Source organism: Mus caroli, unplaced genomic scaffold (genome assembly GCF_978045245.1).
Source record: "Mus caroli unplaced genomic scaffold, Mus_caroli_1 scaffold_15, whole genome shotgun sequence".
NCBI lineage: Eukaryota > Metazoa > Chordata > Mammalia > Rodentia > Muridae > Mus > Mus caroli.
The window spans coordinates 97858114-97879271 of NW_028227270.1; the positions used below are offsets into that span (position 1 = coordinate 97858114).

Sequence of the window (21158 nt, forward strand, 5' to 3'; positions counted from 1 at the left end):
TTTAATTTTGGCAGTAAAAGGATTTGTACACATCTGTCCTTTCCAGATGCAACAGAGGCTCAGGTAGATTGAGTGTTTTTCTCAGGGTCCCCGAGTTGGGAAGTGTCAAGGCCTGAACTGGGAAGCAGAGGTTGAGTATCAAATACTGAACTTGTCCTCTGCCCCAACTCCCCTGTCTCTGCTTGGTCTGCACAGTAACTCACTCGTTAACACTCCAAATACCGAATCTCCCAACCTCCACAGCCTTGATTTAGACTGGACTCCTGGTAGCCTCCTGCCCCAAGAGCTGGGTTCTATCCCCTTGAAACTCTGCCAGGGCAGTCCAGACCAGGCTGGTATTTAGGCCCAGGCTGTAGGAGGAAATTCTCCCGCAGAGAAAGAGCAACTGAGTATGTTCTTGCCGTTACAGCTTCTGGAGGCAAGTGAGCAAATTGTTGAGACTGAGCTGCGTGTGTTCCAGCACGTCAGCAGGCAGAGAAGCCCGCAAATGAGCCGCGTGTCCCGACACTGCTGCTGTCTTACTAGTATAGGTTGGAAGAGTCTTTACCTGAGGGACAGAGGTGTCGCGGTAAATCTGCCGAGTCTGTCTCTGAACTAGAACCTGGAGCTTCTCCTTTGCAGGCCAGCAGTTATTCTCCTCACCCTCACCCCTCTGTAGCCTAAGGGTCACTGTCCTTGGTCTGCTGTCCGAGGACCTTGGACTGGAGTATCTTAGAATAGGAATATCAGGTGGGACCTTTCCCAGTTAGAGTCGCTGGCAGGAGGCAGGGCTACCTACATATACATGTACTGTCTTCTGAGACTGAAGGCTCGAGTGTGAGGCGAGCGTGATAACCACTACACTACGGAAACGACAACGGAACGGTTTTCTCTCATTTTACAATCCAAGTCAAACACTATAACTTTGCTAAAGTGTAGTCTCGAAGTTACAGATCCACATTAACTAAGAGAACTTTGAGAAGTGCAATGAAAATAGAGATTTAAAACGATAGAGGAGAAGCGAGAACCTGTCACAGGGAAAGAATAAGAAATGCACCTCGGCGGAGCGGAGGAGGGAAGAGTTCACTGGAAGAAGCGCGGGAGTAGGGATTCCCGCATGGAGACGCAGCGCTGCATCACAGAGGAATCGCATGCGTGTAAAACACACAGAGGGCAGGAGGTTGGGAGAGCCTGATTACCTGGAGACACCTCGAGGAGAACGTTGTAGTCGCTGGAGAGCTTTTGAGAGAACCCGGGCAGGTGGCAGAGTTTAGAAATGGAAAATTGAGACTAGTGGGACGGAAGCCACTTTTCATTCAGGCCAAGAGGAGGTTGGGCCGTGCGATGCTGTCGGCCGTGCAGATCGGTGAGAGCACAAAAATCCTCCAATAACGCGGGCGAGTGAGCAAAGAGATGGGCGAGGAAAAGATTCCAGAGAGGTGGGCAGAGAACTTAGAAGTACTAAGTGGTTTAAGAAGAAAAGCCTAAACCTGGTTAAACAGAAGAGATTCTGCACCAGTGTCTGTGGAGTGAAGGAATAGAAACGCTCAAAAACAATTGTCAAATACACAAACTAGAGAGTGCACAATGTGGGTGTGAGAAACTGGCAAGTGAGTGCTGACCCTTTTGTTTATAGAGTGTGAGAGCAAAGTGTAATTTTCAGTCCTAAATCTAGTTAACATAATAGTTGGAGGATGTGGGCATCGATCCCACTACCTCTCGCATGCTAAGCGAGCGCTCTACCATTTGAGCTAATCCCCCAAGCTACAGTAAGACTTTCTTGGATTTTCATTTATGCCAAGTGCCCCCACTATTTTTTTTTTCTTCTCCATACAAGTTACTATGTCTTTTAATGCTAAAAACATAGGACCGAGACTACTATCTTCTAACTTCTCAAAAGTGTAGGGAGTGAACTGAGAGTTCGAAAAAAAAAAAATCAGTAATGTTTCCGCCCGGTTTCGAACCGGGGACCTCTCGCGTGTTAGGCGAGCGTGATGACCACTACACTACGGAAACACCCTAAAGAGGTCATCCTTCCCACTTTCTACACATAGATTCCAAGGTTTCTTAGTAAATGGTTTGATGGCATTCTTTGAATATGTATGTATCACGGGGTAGCTAAGTCAATGTAACTACTGTGGCTGTCCCACTCCATCCCTAGCCCTTGTTGATCCCACTGTTCTCTGCTATTGCCAATCGAATACAAAGATTGCACACTGTAAGCGAAGCCCTGTGGAAATTGTCCCTCTGTGGCTGGTCTACCTCACTTAACACTGTGTCCTCAGCTTCTTCGTTCCAGTGATTGCAAGTGACAAAGCCTTTTTAGAAGGGGCGGAGTAGCTAACGTCCCATGTGTGTCTGCTGTGTTTTCATTTGTCCACTGATGAACGGTAGCTTGATTTTGTATCTTGGTTATTAGGAGTTATCCTGCTGTGAATGTGAAGGTGCGAGTCGCCCATAAGACGAGGATTCACTACCATGAACAGAGCAAGTATGAGCCCGTGACTTTGGTAATGTTCCCTATTGCTAAATTTCTAAAGGATTTGTCATGCTTGTACTTTTAACGACTGTAATTATTTATATCCCATCGAAATCATGTAAGCATCTCCTTTTCAGCACACCTCAGCCACACCAGCTCTCTTCTGTTTTTGAGGATGGATAGCAAACATTTCAACTGTGATGCTTCTCATCCTGCCTGCTCAGCTGTGTCTCTTCTTCCTGGTTCATTCCTTGGAGCAGCACCCTCTGTGTCTACAGTAATTGACATTACATTAATGTCTGCTTGCAGGAGGGAAGGCCTGAAGCAATGTCAGCATCAGGGAAAAGACTAACTCATGATCTGGGTTGTGCACAGGCATCTGATCTTATGCTATTCCAAGCTGGGTGTCGAAATGGAAGCGCCGTGGGTGACTACACGATACAGTTGTGTTTTCATTTCTCAAGGAAGGCTCTGACTGTCCTGCTGCTTGGCACACAATTTGCATTTTGACTTTTTACCTTTAGAATTTTCTTTCCATTTTAAGTGGCTGATTATCTTTGGGGTTAGAGTTGGTGCTGGGCAAATGTCAACTCAGAATAAACATATTGACAGCCAAGCAAGGCTGGCTCCAGTCCATAAAGAAGCAGTCCTCAAAAGAATGTCCAGAACAATACTGTGAGTGTGTGTGTGTGTGTGTGTGTGTGTGGTTGTGTCTCACTAACCTTCGGCACTCTGACAGCCTGTCACTGACTCAAACTTTTGATCAGTTAGATCAGAGGATTGGGACATAAGGTTCCAATACTGAGTTATGAGAGAGGTAGCCTAGGAATCTTTCAGCAACCAACGGCTTAAACAAAGTAGTTTTATTATCACACCCACAAATCTGGAGACAGAAGTGACAGTGGTTACTGCAGTGTCTCCTGGTGACATTGGGATTTATGTTCCTCCTGATGACCTGGGCTCTTAACGCTCACACATCAGTTAACAACTGTCAGCATCAGGATGTAATGCCCACTGTGCACAGACATACATGAGGGTAATCACCCATACACATCATTTTTTTGTTAAAGATCATTTTTAAAAATGAGAGCACTCTTCCTTACATTTAACCCATATCAGGCTGTAACTAATTTCCCAGGATAGCCATCACACAAACTAATCCATAATCCATATTGCTAACTGAGATCCAGCAAGTATGGATAAATGACCTTAACTGCATAGGACTCCACACTGCATTACAAGTAGGAGTCAGCTAGCTTTGGCTGTAACTGCACACCACAGATCCTACAGCTAGTAATGAAGTCACAAGGTACTTTCTGAACCTGAAATATCCTAGAAACACAAAGTACAGAGTTCTTAAGCCAGTTGAAGTAGCAGGCTCAATTTGCTCCACAGGACAGGGCAGGAGCCTTAAACACCCAACTTTGGAAATTGGTAGTTTGTCTACAAAATAGCTTCCCAGTCTTATTTTGAAGCATGTTCAATAACATTTCCCTCCTTCTCCTCCTCCTCCTCTTTTTCTTCCTCTTCCTCCTTCCTCTCTTCTTTTTCCTCTTCCTTCTCCTTATCTTCCTTCTCTTTCTCCCTTCTTTTCCTTATTGTTTTTGAGACAGGGTCTTACCATGTAGCCCTGTCTATCCTGGAACTAACTATGTAGACCAGGTTGGCCTTGAACTCACAGAGATGTGCCTGACTCCCAAGTACTGAGATTAGAGGTTTGTACAAAGTCCAGGCAACATTTGTTTTTATCAGTGTTTCATTATTGGGCTCTAGTCACAGAGAACAACCACCACAGATTAGCTGACTTTCACTCTGTTCTTACCGTTGTTCCTGTAGAAGAGGCTCGATGTGGACAGAGTAGGCTCACAGAGTCCCAGGTGAAGATGTAACTCGGCCTTTTATTACCTTTGTGACTGACTGGATCAAGAGCTCCTGACACTCCTTATCACTGTCACAAGTAGATGACACTTTCCAAACTGGTTGTCAAGGCAAACATCACAGGTCGTGGAGTGCAGAAAGTGTATTTATTACTTAGGATTTTATAAAACCTCTCCTCACAGCAACTCACTCAAAGAGGTGGTGAACATTTATTTACCAGACTGAAGCCCTAAAGAGCCAAAGATAATGTTGGGCCTTCATACTGAAAACACCAGGGTAAAAACATCAACAACTACGGTTAAACATGAGGAGCTACCCCAGAGAGAAGACAGTGCTCCAGCCCCGCAGAAGCAGGATGCTCACCTTAGGAGGGGAAGTCAGGGGAAGCCAGCCTGACATTCTATGTGACTGAATCTTGAAGGGGAAATGCACTTGAGCTTGTGAGGAAGGGAACAAGGGGCCAGGGGTTCAGGCTGTTGGAAGAGAAGTTTCAGAAGGTGCTGAGGAAGGCAGTCCATGTGATAGACCCACGACATGGGCTGGACTGAGGGAGGAGAATGGAGGTAGGAAAAGTGGCTGGAGAGGCAGGTGGAATGGATCCATGAGGGACTCACTCATACACTACTCAGTCTTTGTTTTCTTGGTGTGGTCTTGCATTTCTTGGTTTTCAAACTATGTATATATGTATACATACCCACTTTCTTGTATGGATACTATATGCTAATAAAATGTAAAACATTACAATGATTATGTTAATGCTAGTTCATCAACATCTTTCTTGCTTATTACGTTAAATGATTTATCTCACAGATGAGAAGAAGGTAACATATAGTATTCACAGCTTGATGGTTTAGAAGATTTGAGTGTAGCAGTACTGCTAGAGGTAGATCCCAGTGTGGGAAAGCCATCCAGGCATACCGACAGTCTGGACAGAAATGACTGACCCAAAGAGGAGCAAAAATCAGGCAGTGGTAGAGGAGATAGGCCTTAATAATTTATTAAAACATGCATACAAAATTTTACATAATTTTTACTGGCTTCTCCTCTACCCCCTGATTATATAATATGAAAGGTTGATGAGACTGGTATGCTCTGTACTATCAAGAAATTATCATGACCCCCACCCCCATCTTAGTTAGGGTTGAAAAGAAAGACAATTTGACAACATTATAACATGACTACAGCCAGTGCTGAGGCTGAAGCAGGCTTATTTCCCAGTCAGCATTTATACCATTCTAGGTACTTGCAGAGAATAGGGTTGGTTCTTAGATTAAAGACAAAGTAATTAAATAAAGTAATAAACAAAGAGATCAAACAAGGCAATAAACTAAGCCCCCTGGTCGCTGTTTCTAGGGGCTTGTCAGGATGACCAAGATAAAAGGAATGCCACACATTCCTCTCCTGAGTTTGCCTTGAGCTTTGTATTAGCCCAAATGTGAATGTTCTTATCTGAGCCTACTTCTTTGAGCCCAGTGACAAGTGCTTGACACACTTCTATAAGCAGCACTGTTGGGAGCTATTAAGACAACACTATTGTCCTGATCTCTAAATTGGGCCTCTCCCCCCCTAGAAGAAAAGAGGGTCAAAAGCGGGCCACCGACACACCGCTCAGAGAACAACCACAGATTGTTTCAGCCCTAAGTCAGCTCCAGATGTCCTGACCTCAAGATACCCTGATACCACCAAGTTCCTGCTTCCCCTTGTAACTGCCTAAAGAATGTGCAATTCTATTGCCCCATCCCTCCTGCTGAGAAGTACTTCCCCTTTTGCTTGTGCAATTCTACTGCCCCATCCTTCCTGCTGAAAGACACTTCCCCTTTTGCTTGTGCATTTAAGCCTTGGACCTTTCTCAATACAGTGGGGTCTCTTAATGCAATCCAGAACATTTCCGTGTCGTTATTCACACAAGACCCTCGTCTCTCTCTACCCCCCCATTTGGTTCTTAGGAGAAGGTCCCCTCGAGACCCTCGAATAACTGGACCTGCTGGACGGGTCACAGCACCAAGAGCTCTCTACATATGACCCAAATTATCCCTTAAAAATGATAACTTTCCTATAATTAGTAAAATAACCATTACCAGACACCCACACCTAGGGAATTGGGCTGATCACTCTCCACAACTTCTTCCTGCTGAACAGGGGCAATGAAAAAATGTTTTTTAAAAGGGTAGGAGGGGTAGGAAAATTAGAAAATTTGGTTAGATTTAAGAAATCTAGCTTTAGCATCTGTTATCTAGTTGTTGTATGCTTAGAAGGCTCAGAGCTTGACTGAAGTCTGACTAGATCCATTTGATAGGTTGAACAAGGCAAGATGGCCTGGAATCCATGACAGTCCCGAAGCTGTTTTCGGCAGTTGGAAGCAAGGGTCTAAGCAGGTTAGTTCAGCATCTCTGAGGATGAATCTTACCAAAGCTGTACATTCTGTAATATATGAATCTCACAGCCAAAATTTTAGTAGCAGTAAGATATTCATATGGATTGTGCAAGGTGCACAGATCAAGTAAGGCTGAAATTTTGTTCCTTGTTTGAGTAGGTGAAAGACAACTGTCTTTTTATGAATTAATTTATTAATAACCAATTATAGTAAGTTTTCATGCCATGTGAAGGATGGCACAATGAATGTTTGATTTTTCTTGAACTTTTATAGTTCTTCAGAAGTCTCCATATCACTCTGGAGATAAGAATGGATCAATTTGCATTCTTTAACATACTGACTGCTACTCAAACAAGCACTATACTATATGCTGTAGATGCTGTCTTTTTTCTGCTGGATGGTTTTGGTTTCTTTGTCAAAGATCAGGTGACCATAGATGTGTGGATTTAATTCCAGGTCTTCAGTTTTATTCCACTGATCTACTTGTACCAATACCATGTGGTATTTTTTTTTTTGTTTGTTTTGTTTTGATTTGATTTTCACTATTGCTCTGTAGTCCAGCTTGAGATCAGGGATGGTGATTACCCCAGAAGTATTCTTATTGTTGAGAATAGTTTTCACTATCCTAGGTTTTTTGTTATTCCAGACAAATTTGAGAATTGCTCTTTCTATCTTTGTGAAGAGTTGAGTTGGAATTTTGATGGGAACTGAATTGAATCTGTAGATTGCTTTTGGTAAGCTGGCCATTTTTACTATGTTAATCCTTCTGATCCATGAGCATAGGAGATCTTTCCATCTTCTGAGGTCTTCTTCGATTTCATTCTTCAGAGACTTGAAGTTCTTGTCAAACAGATCTTTCGTTTGCTTGGCTAGAGTCACATCAAGATATTTTAATTATTTGTTACTATTGTGAAAGGTGTCATTTCCCTAATTTCTTTCTAATTCCAATTATCCTTTGAGTAGAGGAAGGCTACTGATTTGTTTGCATTAATTTTATTATCCAGACACTTTGCTGCAGTTGTTTATCAGCTGTAGGCACAACACACCCAAACTTATGGAACACAATGAAAGCAGTGCTAAAAAGGAAAACTCATAGCTCTGAGTATTTCCATAAGGAAACTGGAGAGAGCACACTCTAGCAGCTTAACAGCACAGCTGAAACCTCTAGAATAAAAAGAAGCAAATACGCCCGAGAGGAGTAGAAGGGAGGAAATAATGAAAACTAAGGGCTGAAATCAACCAAGTAGAAACAAAAAGAACTATACAAAGAATCAACAAAACCAGGAGCTGGTTCTTTGAGAAAATCAACAAGATAGATAAACCCTTAGCCAGAGTAACCAAAGGCACAGAGATAGTATCCAAGTTAATAAAATCAGAAATGAAAATGGAGATATAACAAGAGAAAGTAAAGAAATTAAAAAAAAATCATTAGATCCTACTACAAAAGGCTATACTCAACAAAACTGTAAAATCTAGATGAAATGGATGGTTTTCTAGACAGATACCAGGTACCAGCGTTAAATCAGGATCAGATAAACAATCTAAATAGTCCCATGACACCTAAAGAAATAGAAGCAGGCATTAGAAGTCTCCCAACCAAAAAAAAGCCCAGGACCAGATGATTTTAGTGCAGAATTCTATCAGACCTTCAAAGAAGACCTAATACTAATACTATTCAAAGTATTCCACAAAATAGAAACAGAGGGAACACTACCTAATTCATTCTACAAAGCCACAGTTATGCTGATACCTAAGCCACACAAAGACCCAATAAAGAAAGAGAACTTCAGACCAATTTCCCTTATGAATATCAATGCAAAAATACTCAATAAAATTCTTGCAAATTGAATCTAAGAAACATCAAAATGATCATTTACCACGATCAAGTAGGCTTCATCCCAGGGATGCAGGGATGGGTCAATATATGGTAATCCATCAACATAATCCACTGTATAAACAAACTGCATGCTTCTCTATGCAGAAAGAAACACATATCGGGACTGGAGTGGTGGCTCAGAGGATCAGAGTACTTGATGTTTTTACTTTTGCAGAGGAGCTGGATTTGAGTCTCAGTACATATGTTGGTTGCATGACTCACTCTTCTCTGTAACTCCTGTTTCAGGGGGTCTGATGCCCCCCTTTCACCTCAGCACATATGTAGTACACCTATCAACATCAGGCACACTACACATAAAATAAATAAAATGTTAAAAAAAAAACCACAAATATGTAAGTTCATGAAAATAGGGAGCAAAACACCTTTAGGTCTTAAAGATGGCGAGAGCACAGAGAGAGGAGTGCCCATCTTCCAAGATTTGAATTGACTTAGAAAAACAAAGATGTGCAAATAGACTATTCTTGACATCAAAAAGCAATAAAGGGAACTAGTTACATTTAACATGCCAGTATTTACTGTCACCCGCCTCCTCCAGGATTTCTCTCTTTACTTTTGGTTGAACTAGAACTCACTATGCAGATCAGGCTGGCCTTGAACTCAGAGCTCCACTTGTCCTTGCCTCCAGAGTGCTGCAATTAAAGGTATGTACCACACACCCGTCTCAACAATGGCTTCTTAACAGATCAAGAACAAATGAGATTGATGTTATATAATAGACATTTAACAAGAAAAAGTTAAGAACCACATTTATTAATCGCTGAATTCCATGAAACAGTTACAGAAGAAATCACTGCCAATCCTTCTTACACTCTTTCAAAACACAAGTGTAGAGAAAATACTTCCACATTTATTTTATGAGAACATCACTCAGACTCATAGGTCAGGCAACAGTACTCCAGGGAAAATGAGGGCGAACAGACTACGATAACTACAGGTCTGTATGTATTCCTTATGAGCCTGTAGATATGAGATCATCAATAGGTGACAGCAAACTAAAAAAAGATATACACTGATCAGGTGTCCCTTATCTCTAAGATGCACAGTTAGCTTAATATACTCAAATTCATGTGATAAAACAACAGAATGGAAGCAAAATTCTTTGACCATAGATGCTGAAAAAGGTCATTTAACAAGGTTCAGTATCCATTCATGACTAAAATAAAGTCATAACAAAGAATAGAAGAAAATTTTCTCAATACATTAAAGTCCATTTATGAAAAGGCACAGCTAACATCGTAACTAATGGAAAAATGTTAAAGGATTTTCTTGTAAGACTTGAAACAAGATGAATGTCCATTCTTGACAGTTCCCCCCCTCCCCCCCAGTTTATCACTAGCAAGAATAGTTAGCAATAAAAATGAAAGGAATCCAAATTGGATTTAGAGAGAAAGAAAAACAAGCCCGTTTCCTGATAACAGGTAGAAATCTGTGACGGCTCTACCTACCACAAAGATGTAAGAACAAACAACTTTACATTCAGGATACAAAATGAACACGAAACGCTTTGAGTTTTTATAGCAATGTGATCTATCAGAACGAGAAAACAATCCCATTTAAAAAGTCTTAACACAGCTATATCGCACACACTTCTCCTATAGGCTCAGGGACCATGAAAGAAGAGGGAGGGAGCAGAAAGGCCAGAGACCGCATAGAATCAGTGTGACAGTTTTCCCAATAGGAGAACTACAGCAGTCATGAACTTACTGCTGCTGTGATTATTATCAGTTATTGGCTCTGGAACCAAGTTCCTTGGTTTCTCTAGCATGTGTTAGACCAGATCAGGGCAGAAGGAAAAAACGCGTCTTTGAGTAATCCCGTTTGCCAAGGCTGCGCATCTTCCCAGGGAGCATTCTTTCACGCCAAGGTGGAGGGAGGGGAAAGGCTTCGGGACCGCGCAGATTGCTGCCTCATTCCGGGTCGCCAGGGTTGTAATACCCGCTTGGTGCGGGTATCAGAGGACGTGCAACTGGATGCATAGCTGGGTATGCACCCACGCCACAGTATAGCGAACGGTGGATGTTCTACATAGGCCGTGTAACGAGTGACCAGAGCTAGTCTATGGATGCTCCAGTGGCGCAATCGGTTAGCGCGCGGTACTTATACAACAGTGTGTGTGCGCAAGAGCGATGCCGAGGTTGTGAGTTCGAGCCTCACCTGGAGCATTGTTTTCATAGACCCGTCAGGAGCCGAATCAGCAGTTACGAACTAATTTTAGAATCAGCATTTAATTATTTTTAGAATCACATGACTACTGATTGCGTTAGACAGCCGCCTTCCCTGTCTTCCTATCATGCGCTGGCTTGGGGAAAAATATAGTAGGATTATGGTGGCAGCTTCGGCTATTTTTAGAATCCAGAAAGACTAATGATTTCAATGGACCACAGCCTTCCCTGTGTTGCTCCCATGCTTTGGTTTGGGGGAAAATACAGTAGGATTACGATAGCTGGTTCAGCTTCTCTCTCTCTCTCTCTCTCTCTCTCTCTCTCTCTCTCTCTCTCTCTCTTTGTTTTGCTTTTTGTTTATTGTTTTTTGTTTTCCTCCAGCGCAAACGAAAAGTCACATGACAGCGGTGGTGGAATGGAAAGATGGAGAAAGAATGAATCTGTTTTCAGCTTCCTAGGAATCTCGAACTAGTTTTAGATTGCCTGTAACAGGCTGCTTTTCCTCTTTTGTAAATCTATTCATATGCTTTTAAATGTTGTGATACATTAGAACTCTAGGACAGTCGGGTGTGGTGGCACACGCCTTTAATTCCAGCACTCGAGAGGCAGAGGCATGCGGATATCTGAGTTCGAGGCCAGCCTGGTCTACAAAGTGAGTTCCAGGACAGCCAGGGCTATACAGAAAAACCCTGTCTGAGGGAGTGGGGGGTGGGGATGGGGGACCACCACAAACAAAAAGAACTCTAAGACAAAGCGTGCTGTAGTTGCCCCTCTCTAGCATTTGAGAATTCTCCTAGCTTCTAGGTCAGCTCCAGGTACAGAGCAAAATCCGGTTTATTTTATTTATTTTTTTAATTACTGGAGTAAAGCAATTCCTGTTGCATATATATCTTTAGTTCAGGCAGAATGAGGGTAGAATGCAATGCCTTCCATTAATGTGTACTCCGACAGTTAATAACAGGTCATCTCTGCAGATCGGGATAAACAGGAGGCGACCAGTTTACCGTCCTCAGAACTGCTTCTATGATTGGCATCATGGAGTCATGTGCCACCATGGAGCCTGTGTACAAGGAGAGAATAAAATCTACCCAGTAAAAAAATAAAGTCTAGCCCCTCCCCAAAATCTACCAATGAAAAAGGAGTAGGTTATACTAAAAGAGAACAGTCAGGTTGCTCTGATTTCTGGACAGGAATTGCTTACAACAACGGATCTGGGATGTTAGAGGGAGCACTTGTGACATTTATATACACAGCCACAAACCATTGCTCCACCTATGAAATTGTGGGGAGAGAGAGAGAGAGAGAGAGAGAGAGGGAGAGAGAGAGAGAGAGAGAGAGAGAGAGAGAGAGAGAGAGAGAGAGAGAGAGAGAGAGAGAGAGAGAACCATTTAATTATATTTGGAGGACAGCATATAACAATATCCACTTTAATTCCAGATCTGTTCATGCTGTTGTAGCAAAGCTAGTTGGAACTTGACAGAAAATTAAAGATGTAAAAGAACGTGCCATCATGTCTGTGGCTTGAGCTTTCTCCACAGGGTTGTCCTGGGACTGATGGTGACAGCCTGGTCCACGCTGAGGAGACAGGTAAAATACTCAGATACTATTGGAGACTGCAGAGAATAAATGCACACACACACTGTGGTCCAAAGGTCATTTGGGGCCATGTGTCCTCTCCCTTCCTGGCCTGGGTAAAAGGAGCAGTGCCCGTGATAGTGGGTCCAGTGCACTGCTACATAGGACCCTTCATGTCTGAGGAGCAGTGGTTTTCGAGGAGCTGTTGACATTATATTAGAAATGCTTCTCTGCACTTTTGCCCCTTTACTCTGGCTTTGCTCGTCTGTTTATTAAAATTACACTTTATGGATGAGCAGGACTGTTTACCTCTGTATTCCAGCACTTGGGAGGCAGAGGCAAGAGGACTGCAACTCTGAAGCCAGTCAGTTCCTACTTGTGAGACTTTGTGTCCTGTGTTTCTTTAAAGGAAAAAATAAAATACCTATATCTCCTTCCTTGCATATAAGTAAAATTTAAAACCAGCATCATTTTATAAATCACATAAAGTTCATTTTTGTGGCTGGATGCATATGGATTTCCTTTTTACCTTTGTCCTTTCCTGCTCTCCTCTTTCTCTCTCCCATACATAGGTGTGCATTTTTCCTGTATCCACCCCCACTTCAGATAAGGGTCTCACTCTTCCCCGTATTAATACCTGATCAGGTCATGCCATATGCCAGTAATAGGTCCTTCCATTTCACCTAGGCATAAGTATGCCTAGTTATAGGATGCCATAGACACTCAAACGAGTTTCTTGGCATCCAAAATTTTTTTCCGAGACAGGGTTTTTCTGTATAGCCCTGGCTGTTCTGGAACTCACGTTGTAGACCAGGTTGCCCTCTAACTCAGAAATCTGCCTGCCTCTGCCTCCCAAGTGCTGGGATCAAAGGCATGAGCCATCACCGCCCGGCAAATGTGTAGCCCAGGCTGGCCTCGAACTCGTGATCCTCCTGCCTCTGCCTCCTTCAGCAAATCCTACTGGCATGCGCCACCACAACTGGCCAAATTTTTTAGAAAAAGGAGTATGATTTAAATAATTTTGTGGTGTATGGGAATATAATCCCCCCTCTTTTTTTTTTCTAGGAAGATATTGTTTTAAAAATTCATGGGCCTGTTCCACAAAACCTTGTCCTTGAGGTTTATAAGCAATCACAGTAATATGGGTAACATTAAATTGTCAACAAAATGTCTCAAATGCTTGTCTGCAACAGCCAGTTCCATTATCTGTCTTAATCTGATTTGGAACAACCAGCATAGAAAAACAATGTAGGCAATGACTAATCACATTTTTAGTTGCTTCTCCTGTGAAATCAGTTGCAACTAGAAAGCCTAAGAAGGTATCAGTAGTCACATGTATATATTTTAATTTTCCAAGAAATGTGAGTAACATCCAGTTGCCATAATTGATTAGGTACAAGTCCTCCAGAATTAATATCATTATGTGGTACAGGATGAAATCAAGGACACCGAGGACAAGTCTTTACAATTTGATGTGCACATTCTCTAGAAATACCAAATTGTTGTCTTAAGCTATTACTATTTTGATGATGTAAAGAATAAGATTGTTTTAGCCAATTGTTCCTGTGTATGGCCTATAATCTGCCTGGTATACAAATCTGCTGTGGCATTGCCCTCACTAAGGGGTCTGGGCAATGCAGTATGAGCTCCTAAATGTCCTATAAAGTGAGGAACAGTTCCTTCTCTTAAATTAAGTAGTAGTTGCATAAATAGTTGCAAAATTTGAGAATTAGCAGTATCTTAAAAAGGGAACAATTTCAAGCAATTATAAACCATGAGCTATATATTGGCTATCATTATACAAATTAAAAGCTTGATTTTTCAACATTTCAAAACCAGTGGCTATAGCATGTAATTCAATTATTTGTGCTGAAGCAGAGGGAAACTCAAGAGAACAAACATGTGATCCAATTGCATTAGATTGCATTAGATTAAATAGTTATATCATGTTAGGCATATTCCTGACCTTGTTATTGTTTCATGTGGACATAAGATATTATTTGTGTCAAGCTGACAAGGGGTGGATTGTAGTGGCTATTCCTGGTTGTCAACTTGACAATATCTGGAATGAACTACAATCCAGAATTGGAAGGCTCACCAGTGATCCTAATCTGGAGGCTGGGAAATAGAAGTTTCTGACCTGGATCTTGGTATGGAGAGCTTGAGGCATAGTGGCTAAGAATGAAGACAGGGAGATCTCTGAGTTCAAGGTCATCTGGGATTAAAGGTGTGATGACACACACCTTTAATCTGGGCTATACCTTCTGCTGGAGACCTACATAAAGACATTGGAAGAAGGAAGACTCTCCTTCGCCTGCTTGCTGTGTGGGGCTGAGCAACTGCTAAATCCTTGAACTTCCACTCACAGCTGCTGCTGACCATTGTTGGAGTTGGACTGCAGTATGTAAGTCATCAACAAATTCCTTTACTATATTGAGACTACCCATAAATTCTGTGACTCTAGAGAACCCTGACCAATACAGAAGTTGATAAATACAGTAAGTGCATTCTCTATTGGCTGCATGCATAAATTTACAGGGAATACAAAAACATGCATAGAGGCAAGTTTTAACAATTTGTCTTTTGAATAATGATTATCAAATTTGCCTAATAAGTTTGCACATGCAACAGACCAAATATCAGTATTGTGCAATAATCAAGTTAATTGCTGTTTGGAATAAAGAATAAATATTGTCAATAAAAGTTTCTTTCCCAAAATACTTTTGTGATTCTATCCTACCATTCTGTACTAACACAGCAACAGCTTCAGAACAGGGTGTTAAAACTTTAGTTGGAGGTGAAGAAAGATGAATCAACATTAATGGTCCCTTTTGCCAAAGAACTGCTGTGGGTACAAGAATGCAAACAGCCAACAATTGGTCATAGTGTAGCCAGGCAAGAACCTGACAGCTGAGGACAAGTCAGATGGGTGTGTATGTGCAGGGTGTGGAGATCTGAGGGTGAGGAAGGACAGCTGATGATGTCTCACAGATATAATAGCCTTGGAAGGAAAGCTATTGAAGTGGTATGGATCAATGGGATGTCTTAGTTGTAGACATACACCCACATTGACAGTCAAGAAAAGGCTGTGGAGGAAGTTAACAAAGGCACAGGCAAAGCATTCTTTGGCTGTCACTTGGAAGCCAGTACTGCATCTAAAAAAGGAGCATGCCACCTTCCTCCCAGTGGAGGAGTGTTAGGGACATGTAACTGTCTCCTAATGATGGAGTGTGTCACCCTTCTCTCAACCCTGACTGGTGCATGGGACATGTAGCTGTCAATAATGGTATCTCAGAAAGAGGTGAGGCAGCTGGATCCTGACTTGGTCCAGTGCTCAGCACACAGGTCCCCTCACCTAAAAGAGGGTGGCACTTTTTTTGATGCTTTTTTCACTTCACTTTGTGAATTTTGCACAAACTGCCTCCTTCAGAGTCTGGAAAACAAAAGACAACTTTCCGAAAACCTGGAGAAGCACTGATATTGCTGGCAGCTCTGAACCATGCTCATGAGTGCTGTGAAACCCCAATCCATTCTTCATTTCCAGCCTACAGCCTCCACTCCAGTGTCTGTTCAGGTGTGTGCAGTCCCCCACATTTCTAAGTGTCTTCTGAGGATACCATTGATTTCCAATCCATGTAAGTTACGAAAGTGGTATTTTATGAGTAGATCGTCCCATATGTAAAACAGTGGGCTACTAATGCACTGTGATTTGAAGACATGGGTGCAAATTTCCTTTAGTTATAAAGAAGATTCCTTCTAGGATCTGATCTGCTCCACAGCTCTGCCAGGAGAAGCCCAGGCCACTGAACCTCCTTTCTGTTGATCTCCTCAACTCTTTTAAAAACTTTCTTTGAGAATTTTGTACATGAGTATTTTGCTGTGAAGAGAATTTTGTACATGAGTATATTGCTGTGAAGAGATGCCATGACCACAGCAATTCTTAGAAAGCAAACATTTAATTGGGGATGATTTAAATTGTTTTTCACCTGCTCAAACAAGGAGCAAAAATTCATCCTTAACTGATCTGTGCACCTTGCACAATCCATCCATACAAATATCTTTATAGAACTAAATATTAGTTGTAAGATTCATATATTTCAGAATGAAACACCAAGTTGCAGCTTTGACAAAATTCACCCCTGGGGATGCTGAAATGACTAGCAAGTCATTTCCAGCCCCCTGCCTGATCCTGCCTCATCTGATGTTGTTTCTAGAGACTTACTTCCAGAACAGCTTCAGGAATGGCTGCTGATCCCCAATAACTCCAGTTCATCCAGCCTTTTAGACGTCAGGACTTCACTTAAGCCCTGAACTTTCAAAGCATACAGAGACTGGACAATAAATGCTACAGGTAGCTTTCTTAAGTCTAACTACTTTATTTTCTAATTTTTTTGGCCCTCCCTATCCCTTAAAAAAAAAAAAAAGAAGGAATTCTTCACTCCATCTCAGCAGTCTTGGAAAACTGTCACCCCAATCCCTTGGGTTTGGGTGTCTGGTTTTGGTTATTTTATGAGTTATAGATATGTTGTCATTCTAAGGGATAATTTGGAAATAATTATAGCTTAGGTCAGGGAGGAAAACTAAAGAGAGCTTAGACTCAGGGATTTCACATCTTTCCTTTTCTCTATCCTTCTTTCTTTTTTTTTTTTTTTAAGATTTATTTATTTATTATATGTAAGTACACTGCAGCTATCTTCAGACACTCCAGAAGAGGGAGTCAGATCTTGTTACAGATGGTTGTGAGCCACCATGTGGTTGCTGGGATTTGAACTCCAGACCTTTGGAAGAGCAGTCGGGTGCTCTTACCCACTGAGCCATCTCACCAGCCCTCTATCCTTCTTTCTTAGTTAAAGAGAAAGAGGTTGAAAAGAAAAAATGGGGATAAAGTTGTAGTATAGAGATTAGATAAATGGGGATGGATTATTAATTTACTTTTAAATCATTTTATAGTTGTAATCTTATATTGGTACAAATCTTTATATTTTGATGTAGAATTGAAGTTATATTTTCTTACAGTGGTACAGAATTTATATATTGATACAGGTTTAAGGTTTTCATAAATAAATAAATCTTTGTATATTGACACAAAATTTAAATTAATTTTGTTACTCTTAGATAGGCATTGTACCTATGCAACCCATTTAAGAATACAAGGCTTACAACCAGTCCTTTTAATAGCTACTATTGCAAACTGTTTAAGATATTAAGTAATGCAATAGTCTGATAGTTAAACTCATTGTAATTTAGATGCTAATTTAATTAATTTGATAAAATGTTTTTAAGGTTTTTCAAATAATGAATAGCCCCAAATATTCAATGTTTGTCAATTCAATTATTCTATATATAGATAGATGGTCTTCAAACGTGTCAGAAATCCACAGAATATGACATTTAAAATAATTTCATTATTAATAGATATTTTGACTATGAGACATATCTGCTCCTGACAGTACCCCCATCCCACTTCAAGTAAGGAGATTGAGCATCAATACCTCTATATAGAGTTGTTTCAACTGTGGCAAGCTAGCCACTGGTCAAGAAATGCCCTAATTTCATCTACAGACAGGATACTGTCCACAAAGGACAAATGGACACAGGTTAGTCAATTGCTAAGCTCTGCCAATACAGACAGGTAAGCTAGTTCTTCATAATTCCTGCTTCACTTAAGGTGTGTCAGATGTTCTGGACCAGAAGGCTGAAGACAGATGTTCCAATGTTATGAGGAATATTGGGGACTGTCCATGCAGTCACCTGTCTCTGCCAAGTGTTTAAGTTTTGGAAGTTATGTCTTTGTGATTCCTACATATTCAGTAATATTTAATCTTTTCTCAAATCTATGATGGGGTTGAAGACTAGTTATAGTCTGTTTAGCATTAAAGAAGATGTTCTAGATTTGAAAGGATGGTTTTCAGATGGTAATACAAGTTAAAATTAAACATGATTGAGGCACAGAATTGTAAACTATTTAAGTCAGGATAGATGATTGAATACTTATCAGAATTACCAAATACCATGTGCCTCCTGGAAGCTTCACAATGTAGCTAAGAAACAGAACAAATGACTACATATAGAAGGGGTCATGGAGTGCTATGAACTTGACTTATAACCTACTCCCATAGGAACGATTTATTCCTAGACATCTCTATTAAGATCTTACCAAGAGTCACGTGATGAGCTGATTCCATTCCAAATACGGTTCTACCTCCTCATTACTGACAGATGGGCATCACACTTCCAGCCCCAGACTTCCAAGACACACTTAAACCACATTGAAGCCACAGAAGATGCTTAACATGCAAATAAAGTTCAACATGTCTGAAACTCGATGTGCCTTCTCTATTTGACCATGGAATCCATTCCTCAAATCATTTACATTTAAAGAATTCGCAGCCAATTTACCTAGGGTTTCAACCAAAATTCTCTCTCACATTCTAGTCTTCAGTAAACATTATTGGTACTATCTTCAATTATTGGAAATCCAACTAAATAATACTACCTGTTTAACTACTACCACCCAAATCAAAATTCCCATATTTTTATATCTGTAGAGATTGCTTGATCACATCCCACTTGACATCATCCTGCCCTTGAATCTTTCTGTTCAGGAGAACCTGCTCTTGCATTGGAATGTTGAGATTGAGTTGCCACATTTTTTTCTGTCTATCAAGCTACCCTCGCCCCAGGCTCATTTCAGATGACTAGATATAGGGAACACTGCAATAGAATTGCCACTGCCTGTTGTAAAGTTGCTCTAAAAAGCACATTCCACTAAGAGCTTCTCATTGGTCCTTTTGTTGCCTCTCCTTTCCTGTTGCATTTGTACCACTGTCTGAAGGCTCTCCTTGTCCTTGTCAGACTCTGCTCATACTCAGTGTGGAACTTGCACATCCAGTCTTATTTTGCACTAGCACAATTCTCTCATACTTTCCTCTAAAATTTCTTTGTCCTGCCAATCACAGCCAGCTACAGCATCAAGAGATGACTTTTAAATTATGTTACAATCTGCCATTCTTTTAGTGAAAGTTCTTCAGTGATCGCTTATTATTCTCATAGCCAAACCTACCCATGAGGTATACTATTTGAATTTTTGTGACATAGACCTGATCCACATCTTATTTGCATGCCTTCCTTCTGTCAGAAGTTAAGAGTGTTCTTCAGCCAACATCTGCATGCAACGTACTACACTTCAGCTGAGTTTTTATCCTGTCATTACAGGATAGTATCTCTAGGCATAATGCTATATAAAGCAAGAAGTTTTTTCACAGATACCACTTCAAAAGAAATCAAATGTCTAAAAACACAATAATTTCTTCAATCAAAGAACCCTTGAATATATCCCAAATAAATGACAAGTTAGTGTGCAAAACAAAGGTACATATTTTATTCTTGTGGGTATGGGTATGTGTTCCTAATTATATTGGTATCAGATGCTCAGATTATATAATGTTACTGCTATGTATTTGATTTCAGTGCTGACACATGGTATTGAAAATATTAAGTATTATGATAATCTGAGAGATATTCTTGGTGTACTGGTTCATGTCATTAACCCCAGAAATCTCTGTGAGTTTGAGGCCAGCCTGGTCTACATAATGAGTTCCAAGATAGGCAAAGTTATAAGCAAGGTCTTGTCATGAAAAAAGTAAAACAAAATACAATTAAATAATAAAAAAAAGACACTCTGAGAAATATTTACCATTGAGATTAAAGCTGAACTTCTTATTCCTTCAAAATATGACAGATTAGGTATCCTTTCCTCTAGTATGTCTACTTAGTTCTTTGCAAAATAAAATAAATCCATTGTGCAAATGGGTGTAAAAGAAATGTGAAAAAAATAAAATAATCTGCCCAGCTTTCTTGATTTCTCAAGCAAGGTCTTAGAGTTTTAGTTCAGATTTAATATAAAGCAAAACAAACCTATTGTGAAAAGGCTGGATTACCTTATCGACTTGATATGTTATAACATTAGGGCACAGTAAAATGACAGTGAGAGGAGACCTGAGGACTTTCCTGGGCCGTTGAGCCTGTGAACCAGTCAGAGTAGTCTCACCATAGCTGTCTCTCACTGGGGGCCAAACCTGAGTTACTCCAGAGGCAAGTGCCTCAGTTGTCCCAATGTTTCTTCAGAAAACCCTTTGCTCTTAGCAAAAGAATCAGTCCCAGCATCAGCAACAGATCAGCTCAACCCAGAGAGACAGGAGGGAAGGATGAACAAGCATGAGGCAGATGCTCTTCCCTCTGACACACACCTTTAACTAGGGCTCTTACCATTAAGGGTCATTCACATTCAGGGTGGGTCTTCCCACATCAATCAGGACAGAAAGAACTCTTCAGGTGAGGCTTGCTGCTAAGGTGATTATAATTCATGACAAGCTGACATAAAAACTAGTCATAGCTTGGCATAGTGGCTCACACCTTTAATCCCACACTCTAGGAGGCAGAGGCAGAAAGATCTCTGTGAGTTAGAGGCTAGTCTGGTCTCCACAGTTAGTTCCAGAACAGACAGGGCTTCCCCCCCCCCCCCAGCCCCCCGCAAGAGACTAACCACAATAGCGACCTTAAATTTATATTATAAAGCATTAAGAAATTAGTTTATCTTAGCATAGAGCAGTATTTCAGAGGCGCACAGCCTGGCCTATCTCTTGGTTTAGTCTGCTGAGTTTTACTCTTGGACCAGGGAAGGAGTTCAGGCAACCTTGGGTCCCCTCCAGGCACAGCTGAGCTGCAGAGAGCAGTTCAACCCCACTCTCAGCAAAGTCTATTTGAGTTTTGCTGTTTATCCTGCGGAGGAACTGCAGTGAGCTGATGGGAAGC

General features: G+C 41.1%; 3 non-coding genes across 3 annotated transcripts; 1 reads left to right on the top strand and 2 right to left on the bottom strand.

Moving 5' to 3' along the window:
- Positions 1–1667: 1667 nt before the first annotated feature.
- Positions 1668–1740, bottom strand: Trnaa-agc (transfer RNA alanine (anticodon AGC)). The gene has a single exon. It is a non-coding gene; the product is annotated as a tRNA-Ala (tRNA).
- A 182-nt stretch (positions 1741–1922) lies between these two features.
- Positions 1923–1995, bottom strand: Trnav-aac (transfer RNA valine (anticodon AAC)). The gene has a single exon. It is a non-coding gene; the product is annotated as a tRNA-Val (tRNA).
- Positions 1996–10671: 8676 nt separating this feature from the next.
- Positions 10672–10769, top strand: Trnai-uau (transfer RNA isoleucine (anticodon UAU)). The gene is made up of 2 exons: positions 10672–10709; positions 10734–10769. It is a non-coding gene; the product is annotated as a tRNA-Ile (tRNA).
- The last annotated feature ends 10389 nt before the right edge of the window (positions 10770–21158 follow it).